Source organism: Saimiri boliviensis, chromosome 15 (assembly GCF_048565385.1).
Source record: "Saimiri boliviensis isolate mSaiBol1 chromosome 15, mSaiBol1.pri, whole genome shotgun sequence".
NCBI classification, from domain to species: Eukaryota; Metazoa; Chordata; class Mammalia; order Primates; family Cebidae; genus Saimiri; species Saimiri boliviensis.
The window spans coordinates 9,287,501-9,307,870 of NC_133463.1; the positions used below are offsets into that span (position 1 = coordinate 9,287,501).

Consider the following 20,370-nt stretch of genomic DNA (forward strand, 5'->3'; position numbering starts at 1 on the left):
TAATTTATATAATCAGGATTACACATTACACTTCTGTTTTTTCCCTGAGTCATTTATTCAACAAGTATGACCTCTATGACTCGTATGGCTAGGTAATGCACAGTCAAGCACAAAAGGAAAGTTACATTGGAATAACTCACAGTCTGGTTATTAGCAGCACAATCATAGTTTTCTGACATCAACTCTTACTGTTTTCTACTCTACCACACTGCTGCTTCTCTTCTCAACATCTATATTTAATTCTATATTACAGCAGGAAAGAAACAGCTTTCCTAAGACTATGCAGTCATGTGTCACTTAAGGATGGGGATACGTTCTGAGATAGGCATCTGCAGGCAGTTTCATCATTGTGTGATGGAATGCGCTCACACAAGCTTAAATGGAAGAGCCTACCAAGCTCCTAGGCTGTGTGGTACAGCCTATCGTTCCTAGGCTACAAACCTATACAGCATGCTACTGTGCTGAATACTGTAGGCAATTGTAACACTGTGGTAAGTATTTGTGTATTTAAACATAGAAAAGTTACAGTTAAAATACAGCATTATTGTCTTATGAGATTGTTGTCCTATGCGCAGTCTGTTGTTAACCAAAAATCATCGTGTGACACAACTGTGTTATGTAAGCCTCACAGTAAACAATTGCCACATAAAGTCGTGACGACAAACATAAAGTAACAACACAATACAAAACACTCAATACTAGATGAGTGACTAGAAAGAGAAAAGTAATTTTATGATTTGTTTATGTAACTCTCCAACACTAGATATTTTGAAATCGATGCCACAATGCAACAACAAAAAAATTAAAATACTCTCATGGCACGTAGTATTTGATTGAAAACAATCATTTTTGGATAAACTTTGGAGCGATTCTTGAGAATTTCTTTCAAGAAAAGGCGTGAAACTGAAGAGTTTGCAAAAAATCTCTGATTTCTCAAGAAAGCACTCTTCACTTACTGTACTTCTCCAGCATGCTGGCCATTTAGGAATAACAAATTTCCAGACATAAACGTCAGCTGTTGCTCGAAAGCCTTTCCTCAGATGCCCAGAAGAGCAGCACATGCTGCATGACAATGTCAGGAGTCAGGAGAGCTAGCCCCAGCTCCCTGGGGAAACCCACACCGGCTGTGCCCCCATTTCCATTCTCTCCTGCAATCCGGCCCTGAGTGACTGGCTTCCCACACATGTAAGGAGTATGTGGTTAAACATCACTATTAACTTGTGTAACTAATTTTCCTTACGTGAAATAATTCTTGTCAGGGAATGGGGAATGGATAAGCCCATTGGCCCTCTATGGAGTAGAAGGAAAGAGGGAAGAAAGTGAACTAACTTTTAGGAGTACAGGATGATTCAAAGAATTCCTTGGTGAGTCACATTACGCATTAATAAAAGTGTTGACCTAATAAATGTTACAAGGTACCATGATTTCTAGGTTCATGCCACCATTACCACATTCCTTACTACAATTATTGCTATTTTAGTCACTGGACCAGACAAAAAGAAGCGTGTAGTTACCGACATAGTATTTGCTAAGCAAAGATCTTGTTTAACAAAGCAAATCAACATCAAAAGCAATTAATCAAAATGTTAAGCAAATATTACAAACACAGTACGGACCCGGAATTTTCTCTTGCGCTAGTAATTGAAGCATGTCATCTACCATTACTAGCATTTCAGAAAATACAACGTTTCGTGTTTGTATTATATTTCCATCTACCAAATTAAGTTGGCCTTCTTCTCTCCATTGCTTGATTTACATTAAAATGGATTTAATCACATTATTACTTCATTTAAGTACCACGAATGTCCCAGATAGAGATGTGATCAAGCTAATTTAATTTACCCATTCTAGTGGCATTCTAGTATGGAGCTGTATCAAATCAACACTTTTAATCATTTCAGATTAATTCATTTATCAACAAGTTCTAAAACACTACAACATGTGTTGAAAATATAGTTTGGGTTTCTATGATTGTCATCAAAATTCCTATTTTGATCACATGCCAGTAGAATGCGTCTTAACACCAGCATTGCAAGCTATTGTGATTGTGGAAAATGGGCACTTCTTCGTGTTGAGCATTGTTGTAGTCACTTAGCAATTAACCTTTGACCTGTCGTTTTCTGCTGAGCCCCTGGTGATGTTTTTCACTCTATTCAAATTGGGAGCAATAACACACCTTCACATAACCAAAAGAGGTCTGTCAGCTAGTGAAAGAATTGTCACTTCCTATCATTCTTTTACAAAATTAAAATATTCAACTTCCCTTATTAACCTTTCCACTGCATTGTACATAAAAGAGGAAATGAATTTCTGAAGTATGTTTTGAAAGCCTGGGATGAACATTTTCTGCGGTCTGAATCAGAGGTTTGGGACTCTGGAAAGATGTAAATCCCTCCTGCTGTAGGAGGAGGGAAGGCGGTGGCAGTGAGCTGTCACTCAGAAATACAGTCTCCGCTGTCACAAAGCTGCGTGTTGCTGATGCTATCGATTCCCTTCTTTTTCTACAGAAACATCTTGGAGCTTGTCAAGCTTTACTGGAGGTGATTTGCGGTTAACTAAATCCACAGACACTTTAGTCTTGCAAATTCTTGACTTGTAATATTGTAACCAAGCTCCTGCAAGGGAACATTCATCAGTGAGTGGAAAGGAGCACTTCCATTCAGCCTCAGCCGTAATTCCACCACGTGCCCGGGCCTGAAGAAAGACCTCTGTGATGTGGAGCTGCTACCTGCTTCTCTTGCTCATGCTATGAATATTCATCTGCTTCCTTTGTTTTTTCCAGTAAGCGCTGTTTTGAAAAAAAAGAAAAAAAAATTCCTGGGGCTTACATAGCTCAGAGAATGGGGTACTCCGCCTTGGAGACTTGCTTTCAATGGATTCAAATCCACATGTTTGGAAATGAAAATAATGTCACTGTCATCTGTGGAATAACTGATCTGAGTACAGTTGCTGCTTTTATTTCATTTCTTGAGACTACCACTTTTAGCATTGTGATAACCAATTTATAAAAATTGAGTTTTTATTTAATTTCAGGGGTAAAATCTGCATGGGTGTAGCTACTGAATAATTTGATTTCTGCCTTCCTAGGTGGTGACATTAGCAGTTCCAAACCGAGATCCATTTCTGTGTGGAATCAGCTATCCTGTTGCTTCTCAGCCCTGCAAAACTTGGTTACAAGCTCAAAGATCACAAATCCGCTGTTCTTAATGACTAAATTTTCACTTAGAGGGAAACAGGTCGTCTCTTAATTTAAGACATGGTTCTTTCTCCCTCATTTTTTTTTGTTTTTGTTTTTGTTTTTGTTTTTGTTTTTTTTCCTCCTTCAAAGCAAGATTTGAGTTTCAAGATAAGAATGAAGTTATCAGGTCATAATTTCAGCATATTTGAGAGAGTGAGGCCTCCAGATGTTCTTGTAAAGTTTTCCGTCTAATCTTTTGGTATAATAATTTCAGGAGTTAGTCTTAGATGAAAGAGTAGAAGTCATCAGATTTTTCAACAATCAGTCTAGAGGAAGACTGAGAAGAGGCAAGGATTTTCTTGTGTTTCGTAGATGTTTCTCCTCCCTAAGCTACCGCCTTGGCGGTCATCGCCATGATGTATAATAGCAAGCACTGCTAAATGATCTTCCTAGTTATCAGCACTAGTATCACAGCGAGTCTGTTTTTAGTACTAGCTCTTGGCACAAGCACCGAAATAAAATTGGGGAAAAAGCGGTCTACCACCATGTGACTTATTTTCAATTGCCAGGTAGCGAAAAATAACAAATTAAAGAAAATGTTCATTTTCTGAACCCCAGAGTCCACACAGGCACAAAGATACTGTAATATACAATGAGGCGGCCAATCATGGGGATATAGGAGCTATAGACAGCCCTCCTGAGCAAGGTTTATGGGTAAGAGTTACTCTACCGTGATTGGGTGTTGGGTCAGAGCGTTTCTGTTAATGTAGAGGACCAAGTATAGTGATGAAGAGAAAACCTGCCAGTGGTACATCCAAAGTATTTGCCTTTTCACAGATCAGAGAAGTTCAAGATAGTCACTGCCAGTCCGTAACTGTAACAACAGACATATCTCCTTTGGAAAGGCCAGGGCCTGACCCAAGCAGGAAGATAGAGATGTCTGTGGTGTCATGTCTAAGACTGATGCTCTCATTAAGGGAATTCATTCCCTCCGATAGTTCTCCTTGACCATTGGCCCCTATGGGCTCTGCAGGAGAGCTTCTGATGGGTTCTAAGATAGGTATTTTATGGTATTGTAAGTCACTCTTGTTTGTAGAGCATGAACCATTTAACCATCCCTCCTTTTAAGAGCAATGAGATTCAGGGTTACCATGGCCTTACTCATCTTTCCACTGTAAATATATCATGATGTCACAAGAGCCTCTGTGTCCAAACATACTAAACTGGGTTTACAAGCATTCGAATCTTTCACTCATATTGTGAATCTCAACTGTACCAGTCACCTAGTCTATCTGTTCCCAAACTGGGAAAGGATAATTTTTGTGAAAATAATTTTCAGAATAATGGAAGTAGAAAGAAATAGACAGTTAAGCAATTTTTCAACATAGATAAAACCACTGGACCATTGATAGCCCTCAAGCTCTGATTTTTCTTCCTAAGACTCTTTTCTTTTGGGGTCTTTCAACACCTGAATTTTCCAGATGATTGTTGAACCATCTTCACTAAACCAAAGTAGACAAGGTGTTAATAAATAAAGACTGTCCGCATGACTGTAAATATTTCGATGAAAAGTGGCGAAGTAGGTCACTCACATGGTAAATTTGGTCTTCATGATATCAAACATATGGATATTTGGAAAAGTCAAGATGTTTGAAGCATACAGTTTTCTATCTGGGTGTCTGGTGTCGTTCTAGATAGACTGCTCAGGTGTTGTATGTAATGGAATTGAACTTTCTCATGCAGTAAGCAATTGCTGGTCATATTCTGCTGCTAAAAGTCTCTTTGTTGTGCAAAGAGAGATAATGCAAAGCAAATGTTATTTAATTGTTATTGGCTTTCGGCAAACACGTAAATGGAAGAGGTCAGGCAGGTTGTCCTGGGTGTTCTGGGCCTGGCTGAGGCACGCCCTCTTTCTCTCTGCCCCTTCCAGGGAAGAAACTTTCTATTCAGTCTCTGCCATCTTTTATAAATTTTATCATTGCCTTTCTGCTGTTCCTACATCATAGTTATTCACAAGTCTACTTGATAAAATGGCTCAAAGGAAATAGAAGGTTGTTAAGTTTTTGTTCTTCAAATAGAAGTTTTAATTTTAAGCATTCCTTATGATATTTTTTAAGCCTAAAAACAGTTCAAACTGCTTGACAAAATTATTTCATGGTGAATTTTATGGTGTTGATAGAAGTAAAAGCTATTTTTCCCAAACAAAATACCGTACATAGTTTTTTTGGGTTTTGTTTGTTGATATCATGCCAATTTTCAAGCACCAACTGGTTACCACAAATACGGGAATATTTAGTGATTTCTTTGTAGTCAACATTAAAATTCCTGGGGAAAAAGAAAAAATTGACAACAAAGGAAAATTCACCTCCCAGAAGTTTGAAACGTTCATCCTGACTCTTCCATTCCCGATTATTTGTGGACATTTCTTCGTTGTGACAGTAAGAAGTCGATCTTCTTTCTCCTGACTTGACACTGGGTTGGTGAGCATTGTCTCAACTTTTGTGCTAACCTCATTTACAATCCTGAAGCTTAGCAGAAAAGCAAGTAAACTATTCAGAGCCGTTTTCTTTAAGAGCACTTTTGCTGCGAAACTCGATACAAATGATCGACCATGAGTAGGCACACAGAGAACGGAAAGGTATTCAGCTATGCAAAGATAGTGAAGGGATTTCCAGAGAAAACCTAAATGTTGTGAAGATTTGGTAGGTAGGGTTTTGATTGGGTCACATTCTACACTCAGTGCCGAGTTAGAATGACTTTATGGGGAAGGTAACAAAATTCCTTGTTGGGGCCTTTCTTCCCTCACATGCTGAATGTTTTCATGAAAGCAAATGGATCCTCCACTTTCTGTAGCAAGGAACCCCTCCCCCGTCCCATGCCCCACAGCATCACTGTCAGTCCCATCGCAGATGTGTGTACCGGCCCAATTCAGTTTTGCTTTTCTTTTCACCTGAGATCTTTACTTCACCAAATCCCATTTCAGATCTTTTTACCTTCATATTACCAACAGGATGCTTAGTTGAATCAGCAACAATGAGGTGACAATCGATTGGCCTCCACAAAAGTATGAGTAGTTTTATTCCGTGGTCTTTGGTAGTGTGATAATCAATGGAATTTATGGTGTCGTAGAAAACCAAAAGTCCTGTGTTGAATATAATGACTGTCTTAAATACACTTAAGTATCTTATTCTACAAAACGATATCCTTTTACACTATGGGATGGATTCCTTTCTGGATGCAGGGATGGGAGGGGCTCTGGGTCAGTGATTGGGACAAAGGAACTGGGAATCTCTGCACGCCTGATCCCCAATCTTCAGTCCATCTCTCCAGCCTCGAAAACTCACCATCGGCCTCATTGTTCCCATATACAAAAGAGAGATATTTATTTACCTACCTCATAGGGGTGTTGCAGAGATGAGCTAGAGTTGCTAAAGTGCTTGCAGGTTAGAAAGCGCTGTCATTCCTGAGAACTGGCATTAACAGAGGAAGCTGTGCACAGCACGGGATAACTGGAGTCTGAGGAACGCAATAGCAATAACTCACCAAGCAGAGAATACAATGGTTCTTTACCACTATGTGAAACTAACGCTTTTCCTTCAAAGGTCTATGTATAATTTTCTTCAATGATTAGCTTTTTAATGAGACAACTCCCTTTTGTCCAGACATTGAGAGGCTTTATATAAATTGACCCTTTTCCTCTTAACCAAACTGAATTTTACTAAATGTTTATTAAAATGCATCCGGAAAATTTGTCTCCTCCTGATGCCTGGGGGATTTGCATGCCTGATCCCAAGCTGCTTTTTTCAGAATGCGTGCATGATGCCCCGGCTCTATACTCATGATCACCAGGTGGTGTTCTGATAGCCACTACCGGGGGAAGATTTTTAACAGCTATTACTGAGATTAGAGTTGGAGTCATTTCCATTGAGTTTCCTCTTCACCCCTAAGATGACACAGCTCTACAACCCAATAAAAGAACGTAAAGCCTTATTTCCACCTGGAAATCCTGAATTGATTCATTTTCATGTTACAACCACATTTCAAATATTTTGGAGAAGCTTTTACACAGAGCCTCAGCTATATATTGATATAAATGCGCTTACTTGTGCTTAGATGGAAATTCTACTGAAGCATAAAGGAGACAGTGAAAAAACAACATCAGAGAATATTCCTGTATAACTTCCCCAAAAGTGACAAGTTTTTTTGTACTTAAAAGTTTAATCCTGATAAGAACTAATGCTAAATAACATGATTTTGGTTTATAAATATTTGTAATTTTTGAGACATAGAGGCAATATTATGATATAGGAATATACCCATAAAACTAGACTAGCAAAGCAGATGTTTTATGATGTGGCTTTATGAGGCAAAGTTGTACATCAATGTTATCATTGTGCCCTTATTTAATGATTAGATTCCATTGCGGAAAAAAAAATTGCATAGTCTTAGAAATATAAAATGGGTTTCGGAAAGTTTACCTTGAGAAGTGGATTTGAAATCATCTTGTGCTTATAGCTGAAGATTCACACTCAATATAATCTCTTCTGGATTCTCAAATATAATTGGCAGTGATACTTCAAAGCCTTAACGTTTTCAGATGGTTAATTAAACGTATCTAATGCATGGTATTAAACTTTCTGCAGCATGAATTTAACCTAGGCAATTATCTGATTTATTTTTTTAAAAGATAGTGCTGCCATACCAGATTGAAGTATTGTTTTTGTAAACTAATAATGTAAGAATAGTGAGTCAAAAATTAATTGGGATTGTCCTTTTCCTCCCGCCCAGCTCCTGGTCTCACTACTCTCCCAACGGGAAGTGCAGCAGAATATCCTTTTTGCTATGAAGGGAAATACTGTGCTTTTCTTTGTTTTGCACAAGAAAACTGGTGTTGCCTGTTTGGACTAGATACAGGGGCTTGGAGGAAGGACGTGACAGCTTTGCAGGTGGGGTGACCAGGATGGGAGGAAGAGAGTTGGGCGAATATGTCATGGGAAGATTTTACCACAAAGAGACAAAACAGAATTGCAGCGTGTTAAGAGCTGGACAATGCTTTGAAATGATAGAGTCTAGATTCTTCACCAAACACATGAAAAGACAAGTGGAGGCAACATGTGATTGAGATATAAGCTTCACATCTCATCACTGGGAGAAAGGAGACTTCAGCCTCTTTTCCAGTCTTTCTAGACCACGTGGAATTCCCCAGAGCCCTCCTTGAAAATAAGAAACCCTTTTAGAAAAACTAAAAGTTTTCAGCAAAGATTCATGTGGTTATGCTGCTGAGGCCCAGTCATTCTGTAAACATCACATATATGATGCTTTCTAAATGTATTAATTGTTGTCAACATGCATAGCTACTTCCCATTAACATTCTAGTCCATGAACAAGTCATAGAAACAAGGGAAATTTTCTTTTGATCAAAAGAAATGGCTCCCAATTCATTCATGTCTGTTGGTACTCCTGACATATTATTGTCGTCACAAGATTGCTTTTATATCTAGATGCTATCAGATAAGAAAAGAATGAATCATTTGGTCAATTTCTTATTGAAGATCCCATCTAAAGCCTTTCTTTGGTAATGAGAGCAGAAAGAGACCATAGCCATTCTTGGATGAGAACCTTGCCTCTACTAAATAGTTTCTGCTTTTCCTCTCAGTAGCCAGACAGCGCAATAGCCTAGGGAGAGATTCGATGAAGAATATGCAAATTATGTTTTTCCCATTCTCAGAACAAGACAGCAACCAATGAGCCAGAGGTTCCTTTCCTCCTTAAAACCAAGCAGTACACTGAATTTAGGGCTATGACAAAAACGTTGTTAAAGCAAGAGCAAAATCATCCTTCCTATGGATTCTTTTCTAGGTGTTTACTAAATTCTTTTTGCAGTTTGGATTGGAGTTTCTAATAATGATAATGAATGCCATTTTACATGATAGCTTCAACGCAGATATGGTGTGAGCATGACTTACAAATGAGATGATGAGGGATACAAACTTCATCTGTACTGACATTCTACCAAGCTGACTGGAAACAAATACCACCACCACTAAGATTCTGATTAAATCAATAACACCTAGTAGAAAACTAGAAGCATCTTCCTTAGCATGAAACCACTGCACAATATAACATGCGCCCAAATGGCAAGGATTTTTCCTACCAACATTTGTTCTTCATTCTCCAGTTATTTTAAGTAAGTTTCACATCTAACTACCTCAACTACTGTTGTTTTATTTAGAAACATGAAACCATGCACTTTGTAATCAACAAGTTCTTTCATTTAAAATTTCAAAAGGATACTTGGTGCAAAGCAATTTTCAAAAATTTGTACATGCTATATGCCACCCAACCTCAGGAGGTTGTCCTCAATTTTGTTTGTTTGTTTCTAAGGTTGGTTTCAGGTAAAATCCTCATTTCCACTCAACACCAAGATAAGCTGCTCTGCATTTGCTTAATTTGCCTTAAACATTTTGTGCTCCTTTCCCTGTTCAATTTTTTTTGTTTTGTTTTGTTTTAAATATATCTCTAAAAAAAAATGGAACAGGTGGCAGGTGAACAGCAAATGGAAGAGAATGGACCACTAATTTCTCAGTCCCCTGTTGTCAACTATCTGCATGACATTCTGATTGTGCAAAAATGCCATTCCTGTGCTTCCCTCTCCATTACAGAAATAGGGTCCGCGAGACCCCACGTGTGTGCATAGGGAACGGTGTAGACATTTCCCCAGTATGAGCACAGTGCCTGGACCCGAATGCTCATCTTGGCAGTTCTTGTGCTTTTACTTTGTAAACATTGTACAAATGTATTTGGAGTTTTATTTGAAATGGAGACTTAAACTAGTTATTAAATTTGTTTCCTTCCTGTAAATATATATATTCAAATTCCATGTATCCAAACATCCCTTTAGCGTTCAGATTGTAAGTGTGTCTTTATTCGCGGGAGGCCACTGTCGGCAGGCAGTGACCCCCAGTGCCCTAGCTACAGTGCGTGGAGTATTTGATGTACTACAGTACCATAGTTATTTTGGTCTGTTAAGTAAGTTGCAATTTGTGATGAAATGAAGTGGAAAGTAGTACTTCATAATGAACCATTTTCCTTGGTTACATGATTTTTCTTGTAAAACTTAAAGAAAAAAAGGAAAACTTGAAATTTTATATATTTGGATTTTGTAGGGTTTTTTTTTTATTTTATTGCAACACAAGGTACCAAAATCATTAAATAAAGTACACTGTGGTCATTTTAACAGAAGTCTGTGTTCCTGATTCTGTCTAAGTCTAGGAAGAGGGCAGGACACCATGGGTGTCGGATGGGAAGGGAACGGAGGAGGCCATGTACACAGGCTCATTCCCAAGGCAACATGATGTAAGTCTGAAATCAGCAAAGCTGAGTTCTGTCAAATTTTAAATACATTAAAAATTAAGTTACATCTCTTTTTAGTATATGTTTCATTTATTTATTTTATTTCTGAGAAGTCCTAAAGGGTATTCCTCTAGAACTACTATAAAAGTAAAGAGATTTTCAGATCACATAGAGGCTTAAAATCCAAATAAATTGTTCAATCATTAATAAACAGAAAAATTGTAATGGACAAAAATACTTTTTTTTGAGACAGGGTCTTGCTCTGTCATCCAGTCTGGAGTACAGTGGCACCACCATAACTCACTACAGACATAACTACTGGGCTCAAGTGATTCTCCCACTTCAGCCTCCCAAGTAGCTGGCACTACAGGTTCATGCCACCACAACTGACTAGCTTTTTATTTTTGTGGGGACAGGGACTTGCTATGTTGCCAGGGCTGATCTCAAACTCCTGGCCTCAAGAGATCCTCCCACCCTGTCCTTCAAACGTGCTGGGATTACAGGTGTGCACCACTGTGCCTGGCCCAAAGGTACTTTTTAAAAAGATTATGTGTCTAAATGTTTGCTTTTTCTAAAAAGCAGTGCTATGTTTTATGTAATTGTTTTCATAAAATATCCTATTTTCATTTTAAATAATTTTTCTATTTTCTATACCATTGGTAAGAGTTCTACTGGTTTACAAAAGCCTTCTTTTATAAAATGATAAATAGTAACTGTACCATAACAGCTGACTCTATATGTAGACGTCTCTACATATGGATAACGACTATTAATAGAAACAGGTAAGGAAATAATCAGAAGAAACAAAGAAATGAAAAAAAAAAAAGGTCAGACATTCACTGGCTATTTTTTAAAGTCAATTATTAGGGCCTGATTATTATAATGGTAACACATGTTAAATGCACAAACACTAGAAACTCACCATTGGAACATACTTCTTTCTAGTCTTTTTTGCGAGGATTTCTATTTTTTACTCTTAATTTAATTAACATTTTAAAAAATCATGACTGTATGCCTTGCAAGTATTAGTATTAAAAATATGACTGAAACACATTTTCTTCTTAAGGTAGAAAGCATATTTGGTGATGCAAAGGTAGAGACGTGCACAGGCTATGATGAGCGCATCTGATACAGTCTGCAAGGGATTGGGGTGGAAGACGGAGCCACACTGAGAAAGGAGCCTGGGTCCTGAGTCAGTGGATGGAGCAGAGTCCCCGCCCCACCCTCGCTGAGTTCAAACAGACATGAGCAAAATATAACCTTCTACTGGGTAGACTCACTGACATTTGGGGTTGTTATAGAAGCTAGGATTTTACAACTTTTACAGGTACATTCCATGGACCAGAGAACTATAAGGAACTCAAGTTGGAATGTGATTAACTCAGTTCTCTCTATCTGAAGCCCAAAAACAAAGAGAAAGACAAAATGTCTATGCATTTTCCACGTTCTCTGCAATAAGTAGATATTGTTATTATAACCTGAAAACAAACAAATTTAAGGGGAATTTTTAAAAAAGAAAAGCACACTAAAATCCTGAATTTGAAAACTTAATTTAGTAAAGAATGTAATTTGCCCCTAATTAATCTAGAAACATGATACAATTCCAAACACATCTACAAAGGTGTTTTATAAAGCTTTGCAAAATGATTATAAACTTTATATAGGGCCAGGCACAGTAGAGCATGCCTGTAATCTCAGCACTTTGAACGGCCAAGAAGGGAGAATCTCTTGAGGACAGGAGTTCAAAACCAGCCTGGGCATCATAACGAGACCCTGTGACTACAAAAAAAATTTTTTTTTAATTTTATTTAATTAGCTGGGTATTGTGGCACACCCTCTAGTCCCAGCTACTCAGAAGGCTGAGGTGAGAGGCTCACTGAGGCTCAGAAGGTCAAAGCTATGGTGATCTGTTATAGTGTCACTGCATTCCAGCCCAGCCAACAAAGAGAGAGACCATTTGCCTTCTCAACTATTATAAGTAATAGTAACCACAAGAGTGTGTTACCAGCACAGGAATGTATAAATCAATAAGCCTCCTCTCCCAAAAAAGAAGTCCAGAAATAGAGTCTACACATATTAAATAAGTGAATTTAGTATATGATAATTTTAAATCAGTGAAAAAATAATGGCCTCTTCAACAGAAGGTCTTGGGATAACAGGCTCACCACTATGAACATCTCCTTACCCAAAAACAAGATCCTATGGGTCAGGTGCTGTGGGTCACGCCTGTAGTCTAAGCTAGTCAGGAGAAGACCCGGGCAGGAGGACCTCCTTGAACAGGAGTTCAAGGCCAGCCTCAGCAACATCGTGAGACCCAATCTCTAAAAACAAACAAAAAGAAACAAGATCCTATGAATTAAAGATATAATTGTAAAAATATACAATTACAAAAACTGTATATTAATATCACCTCAAGGTGAGAAATATTTTCTAAGTTTTATTTCACATTTAAGACAGAGAGAAAAACTATAATCAAGAAGAAACACAAAATTCCGAAAAGCAACTGATAAAAATATCGAACCTCACTAGATTGAAAAAAATCTCCTAAAATGTAAATACAAAGCTGCTCATAACAGGGAAACCTGGAAATAACTGAAAAACAAACAATATGCAATTAAATAGAGTACATCTTTGCAATGAAATGCCCTGTAACAATTAATCACCTTACTATTAACAAATACTACAGTGACTTTATTGCATTAAATAAAAATATGAATTATTAATACTTCATTTTGAAAGTAAAGAACAAAGAAATAAGCATTTTGGTGAACCATAAACATAGAAACAGTAATATAATAATTAAGATCCCAAGCAAAATAGGCAAAGAATATGTAAAGTGAAGAGAATTGGCTCTAGTGAATACGCAGCTACCTGAGAATATTCTTGTCTGAAGCACCAAGCAGTGAGTAAGAAATTGGCAGGTGCGGTAGGTGTGAATTGAATTTATCTGACAGATTTTTGAAAAATGGGTAAGCACCTAAGGGAAGAAGGGAAAATTCCTCTGACAGATTTGTACCTAGAAATCACATTTATAAGGCACGATTGGGTCTGGAGAGACTTGAGGAAATGGCTGAGTTTTTCAGACAATCAAAGTGAGTATTCAGAAAAAGGAAAGAAGATGGGAAATGACCACCTTGAATCAATGTGCAGAAAACCGGGACTGCTGAAGCAGTCTTGCAAAGAAAACGCTTGTGATTACGCAGATGTGTCAAAGGTATACCAGCACTGACTGCATGGAACAGGATCTCAGTTTAATTAACAGGGAATCCAAAGCCGTCAATTACCTAAACAGTTTAATTGAATCAGGGCTGTCTTTAAAATCCTTCTACGCATTTCCCCTGCCGTGTTCTTCACATATAACCAAACCCAAGTGCCTTGTCCCACTTCGACTATTCACATAATAAATGCTTTTGCTGTATTTCTACCTCATAGACAAAATAACAGCCATAAACTTGGGCCCTCCTCCTAAAAATCAAAATCCATCTCTATGTACAATCATTCTTGCCATATTTAATGTATTTAAGATTAAATTTCATCAATCTTTGGGAATTTCATCAACAATACATCATGTGTCAGTGGGAATCCAAAATAATTTCCTGAGGAAAACTTTTACCCTGCATGTCAGGGTAAAGCGAGAGAGACATTACATTCAAACACAAGTTTCTGAATCCATAAAAAGATAGCAGCCTTAACTCAAGTGCAATGAGTAACTGAAGCGTACGAATCTCACTAAAACATATTGATGGATATTCCTACCTGTGTTTCAAATTTTGTCATAGACTATAACCTTGTATTTTCTATCACACAATTACTATCTAAAGTTGTCATAATTCACATTAAGGATTCTCTAAGTGGCATGTGGTCCATATGTGTCTCTGTAGCAGAAATCGCAAATGTCATACCTGCAGGAGCCAGGCAGGTAACGTCATTGAGGAAAGACCGGGGCAAACGAGAGCACAGCAGGTCGACCCTGGGGCACAAGGTCTTCTCACGGTTCAAGAGAAGCAAAACATAAAAATGAACTTCTAACTACGAAAACTCCTAATGTTTCCTGTTTTCCAGTAATTCAAGTAATTACTTTTTTAAAAAAAAATTTACATATTAAAAACAATGTCGGCCGGGCGCGGTGGCTCACGCCTGTAATCCCAGCACTTTGGGAGGCTGAGGCGGGTGGATCACGAGGTCAAGAGATCGAGACCATCCTGGTCAACATGGTGAAACCCCGTCTCTACTAAAAATACAAAAAATTAGCTGGGCATGGTGGTGCGTGCCTGTAATCCCAGCTACTCAGGAGACTGAGGCAGGAGAATTGCCTGAATCCGGGAGGTGGAGGTTGCGGTGAGCCAAGATCGTGCCATTGCACTCCAGCCTGGGTAACGAGAGCAAAACTCCGTCTCAAAAAAAAAAAAAACAAAACAAACAAAAAAAAAAACCACAATGTTTACTGAACAGTTATGGACCTATGGACAACGCTTACTATCTTTCTAGGTCTAGATTTTATTTTCTATTTTTGTTAAAACCAGATAGCTTGACAATCTGGATCCCATCATCTTCCCCAGAACAATTGCTTTGGGTGTTATGCCACTGGCTTATATTAAAAGACTTTTTACAAACATGAGCTCATGTGTGTTAAATTTGTTCTGTGGATAAATTTGTTAAATTAGTCCTTGTTCTCTGTAGTCACGTGCTCCCCTCTATGAAAACCCACAGAAGAAATGTCTTTCAGATGTCAGTACCAAGGGTAGTCATAACCCTCCGAAGCATTTCTATCTCATGAATACAGTGAATCGAGTATTTCCTCTTTGCATTAAGTCATGAAAATCTCAGAGTAGCCTACCTCTAGGACAATGTAAACGCACATGTGTGTGTGCATGCTCCTGCACCCATGCGTCCCACAGACTTGGGTTTCTTAAGCCTAAAATTTTTGTTCGCCACTGCCAATTCCACTCTGAAAATTCCTTGTTTTATGGTATGCCAGTGTCTTTGAAATTTGCCTCAAACTGGTTTGACAACTTTATGTATCAGTAACAGATAAAATAGCTAAATCTTAAAAACACTGTTTATTTTAAAAACTGGAAGCATACGAATAAGCAAATTTAAAAAAACTAAATAAATTAATAGTGTTCATCATCAACTCTGAACCATCTCCCTAACTCCACACAGATAACTTTAGTTGCTTACCAGACTTCAGTACCCAAACATACCATAGGCGCCTGAAATTCAACATTAAGAAATTCAACATAAAGAAATACACCCACTACACCATCCGTTTCTCTTTACTCATTCCACATCATGGTAAATGGCACATCCAGCTGGTGATCCCAGTGCTGTCTTCAACCATTCCCACCCCTTCCTCTCCCATAGCCCCTCTGCTGCAAAGTCCTATGGATTACGGCATCAAAAAGCCTTAAATCTTATCCCAACTTCTCTACCTCACACCTTCATCATTTCTCACCTGAAACTACTAGATTGCCTCTCATTTCTCACTTGGATAGTACTAACTTGACTTTTTTGGGGTTCTCTGTCCCAACTATTTCCCTCAAGCCTCAGCTTCCTGAACAGTTTTTGTTTTTATTTGTTTTGAGAAAGGTTCTTGTTCTGTCACCCAAGCTAGAGAGCAGGGGTACGATCACAGCCCATTGTAACTTCCTGGGTTCCAGCAATCCTCCCGCCTTGGTCTCCCAAAGTGCTGGGATTACAGGTGTGAGCCACTGCACCTGGCACCTGGGCACTTTTTAAATATTTGGCAGAGATCTTTTAAAAACATGTAACTGTAATTTAAAAACATGTAACATGTAAATTCCTGGGCCTCACCTGTGATGGTTGGTATTGAGTGTCAACTTGATTGGATTGAAGGATGCAAAGCATTGTTCCTGGGTGTGTCTGAGAGGCTGTTGCCAAAGGAGATGAACATCTGAGTCAGTAATGTGACTGGGGCTTTCTCCTGGCATTGTCATCCCAGACTATATTGTTTCTGTGTATGGGGCATCCCAGTCCTGTTTTCAGGCCCACATAGAAATATGTGAGCTGGCGCCGGGCGCGGTGGCTCAAGCCTGTAATCCCAGCACTTTGGGAGGCCGAGGCGGGTGGATCACGAGGTCGAGAGATCGAGACCATCCTGGTCAACATGGTGAAACCCCGTCTCTACTAAAAATACAAAAAATTAGCTGGGCGTGGTGGCGTGTGCCTGTAATTCCAGCTACTCAGGAGGCTGAGGCAGGAGAATTTCCTGAACCCAGGAGGCGGAGGTTGCAGTGAGCCGAGATCACGCCATTGCACTCCAGCCTGGGTAACAAGGGCGAAACTTCGTCTCAAAAAAAAAAAAAAAAAGAAATATGTGAGCTGTCTAAAATCCTTTTAAACTAGTTAGAGTGAGTAAAACTAAGAACCCTGACTAGTATATGATATTTACCAGCAAGAGACAGCAAACATACTAATTATGAAACATTTGGATAATTCCTATTCATCAGTGGACACATCAAGGACAGTTCACTTTCTCAATGATATTCAAGACTATTTTACAGATTCAAGACAGTGCGATAAGAGAAGAAAAATAAATGAGATGTATTATATTACAAATCCATTAATATATTTGAAACTATCATTATTGCCATATGACAAATTTCACCTAGACAATATTAAGAAAGTCAGCTGGGCCAGGCGCAGTGGCTCACACCTGTAATCCCAGAAATTTGGGCGGCCAAGGCAGGCAAATCACCTGAGGTGGGGAGTTTGAGACTAGCCTGACCAACATGGAGAAACCCTGTCTCTACTAAAAATACAAAATTAGCCAGGCGTGGTCGTGTACGCCTGTAATCGCAGCTACTCAGGAGGCTCAGGCAGGAGAATCACTTGAACCCAGGAGGCAGAGGTTGTGGTGAGCTGAGATTGTGCCATTGTATTCCAGCTTGGACAACAAGAGCAAAACTCCATCTCAAAAAAAAAAAAAAAAAAAAAAAAAAAAGTCAACTGAAAAGCTGTTAGAATTAGTGGCTAAGTGCAGTAGTGACTCACACTCTGGGAGGCCAAGGTGGGCAGAGAGCTTGAGCTCAGGAGTTCAAGCCCAGCCTGAGCAACATGACAAAACCCCATCTCTACTAAAAAATACAGATGTTAGCTGGACATGGTGGCACATGCCTGTGGTCCCGACTATTCGGGAGGCTGAGGTGGAAGGGATGCTTCAGCCTGGGAGGTAGAGGTTGCAGTGAGCCAAGACTGCTTCACTGCACTCACTCCTGTCTGATGACAGAGTGAGACTCCACCTCAAAAAAAAGAAAAAGAAAAAGCTATTAAAATTAGTAAGAGACTTTGGTAAGGTGACAGGCACAAGACGAACACTTTGCCCCTGTGCATCAGGAGAAAAATACTTTTAAACATGACAGAAATTTAAAAATTCTCATTCAAGTAACAATAAAAACATTTACCTCCAAATTACATAGTAATAAACAAGAAAGCTAAACCTTTTCAAAAAGAACGTTTTTAAAACGACTTGAATAAATATACTTACATGTGAATTTTTAAAGTATTATATCTCTCCAAACTAACCTATTCACTTAATTCAATCACAGTAAAAATGTAAATCTGCTTTGTGGGCAGCTGCTGTTTTGTTTTGTTTTGTTTTGTTTTGTTTTGTGTTTTGTTTTGTTTCGTTTTGTTTTGTTTTGTTTGAAACAGTCTTGCTTTGTTGCCCAGGCTGGAGTTCAGTGGCGTAATCTCTGCTCACTGCAACCTCTGCCTCCCGAGTTCAAGTGATTTTCCTGCCTCAGCCTCCCGAGTAGCTGGGATTACAGGTGCCCACCACCATGCCAGGCTAATTTTTGTATTTTTAGTAGAAATAGGGCTTCATCATGTTGGCCAGGCTGGTCTCAAACTCCCGACCTCAGGTGATCCACCAGCCTCAGCCTCCAAAATTGTTGAGATTACATTCACCATGCCCGGCCTCTTTTTTTTTTTTTTTAATGACCAGAAACTCTTTGTTATTTCTCTCATCAAGAGGTAGCAGCCCATGTTCTCTATATTTGGATCTCAGAAATAATGCTGCATGACTTGCAGCCAAGTCAGAAAAATCCAGCCATGTTCCTATCAGTTCTGGGGGATGTCCACTCTGGGGAAGGACAGATGCCATTGCAGAAGTCTGACTATCCTGAGGGGTAAGAGCTGGCTCAATGGTTGACAGTTCCAGCTAAACTCCCAGCCAAAAGCCAGAATCAACTGCCAGTCATATCAGTGAAGAACAGTTCACATCCACTCCACTCAAACCTTTGGAGGACTACAGTCCCACCGACATTCAAGTGCAAATGCATTAGAAACCCCAGATGTGGACTCCCAGCAAAGCCCTTCCACAATTCTCTATCCACAAAAACATGTGCAATCCAAAACAGCTGATTATTATTTTATATCATTAAATTTCAGGGTATTTTATTACGCAGCAAAGGTAACCAGAAGAACAATTTGTTACAAACCCATGGTAACTGACAGTTTGATGTAAATTCACATAGAAGAAGAGAAACACAAAAACAGCTGTAAAATGTTTAGGAAGAAAAATAAAAATAAAGCACAAGTTGTCCTAAAATCATTTCAATACAACTTACATAGTGTGTTATTAAGACAAAATCACGAAACAAATGGACAGATGGCAAAATGGAGTTTAAAACTATATTTATGTATGTATGGAAACTTAGGAAAAGATGAACATGGATTTCAAATTAGAAAAGTGAGGATTTGACTGACGGATTTGCCAGTAACTGATCGATTTAGGGAAAAAATAAAATTGTATCCCTACCTCATATGTTACATAAAGATAATTTCCAGGTGGATTGGGGCATTAAATATCAAAGAAGATATTAGATCAAAGACCTAAATATAAGATTTAAAATTATAAAATTATTAAATGTATCCACAAGGGTAAATCTTTACGACCTTGGATTTGGAAATGGAGTCTTAGCTATAACTCCAAAAGGATGAGCAACGAAAGAAAAAATAGATAAACTACACGCCATAAAAATTTGTGTGTTAAAGGACATTACAAAAAAGTGAAGGGAAACCTCCAAAACAAGATAAAATATTTGCAAACCGTATATTTGATAAGGTTCTAATATCCAGAATATATTTAAATAAATCATATAGCTCAACAACAAAAAGACAAACAACCCAATTTTTAAATGGGCAACGGATGTAACATTTCTCCAAAGAAAATATACATATGGCCAGTAAGCACTTGAAAATATGCTCCGTAGTATTCGCCACTAGGGAAATGTGAATCAACACTACAATAAGACACTCCATGGGATGGAAATCTAAATTTTAAAAGTGGAAAATAATCAGTGTTGTTGAGAATGTGGAGAGATTGGAATTTTTATTTCCGTTGCAGGAGTGGGACTATGATTCAGATGCCAAAGAAAACAATTAGGCAGTTCCTCAAAAAGTTTTCAGTCCTCGAAAACGGGGCATATTTTCATGTATTTGTGTCTTAATTTATCTTAGCAAGGTTTTGTAGTTTTCAATGTACAAACCTCTAATTCCTTGGTTAAGTTTATTTCTGAGTGTTTTATTCTATTGATGCTATTTTAAATGTAATTGTTTTCATAATTTCCTTTTCATGTTGTTCATTGTTAGTGTATAGATAAGCAACTGTGTGTGTATGTATTGATTTTGTACGATGCAGTTTTGCTGAATTTATGTATTAGTTCCAATAGGTTTTGTGGAATCTTTAGGGTTTTCTACATATGAGATCACATTTTCTGTGAAAAAAGATAATTTTACTTTTTCCTTTTCAATTTGAATGCATTTTTATTTCTTTTTCTTGCCTACGTCTATGGCCAGTACTTCTAGTATGTTAA

The 20,370-nt window shown here is 38.3% G+C and overlaps 1 protein-coding gene across 2 annotated transcripts in view; it reads left to right on the top strand.

Annotated features, from left to right (window-relative positions):
- The window catches only part of XKR4 (XK related 4), a 427,086-nt gene extending 416,443 nt beyond the window's left edge, over window positions 1-10,643 (top strand). Inside the window, exons 4-5 of one of the 2 annotated variants that reach the window (XR_012514005.1) lie at window positions 2,508-2,781; window positions 3,088-10,643. The gene's annotated coding sequence lies outside the window, so the exon portion shown is untranslated. Of the gene's footprint in view, window positions 1-2,507 lie in introns of both variants that reach the window. The other variant, XR_012514004.1, reaches the window with a different exon arrangement.
- Window positions 10,644-20,370: the final 9,727 nt, after the last annotated feature.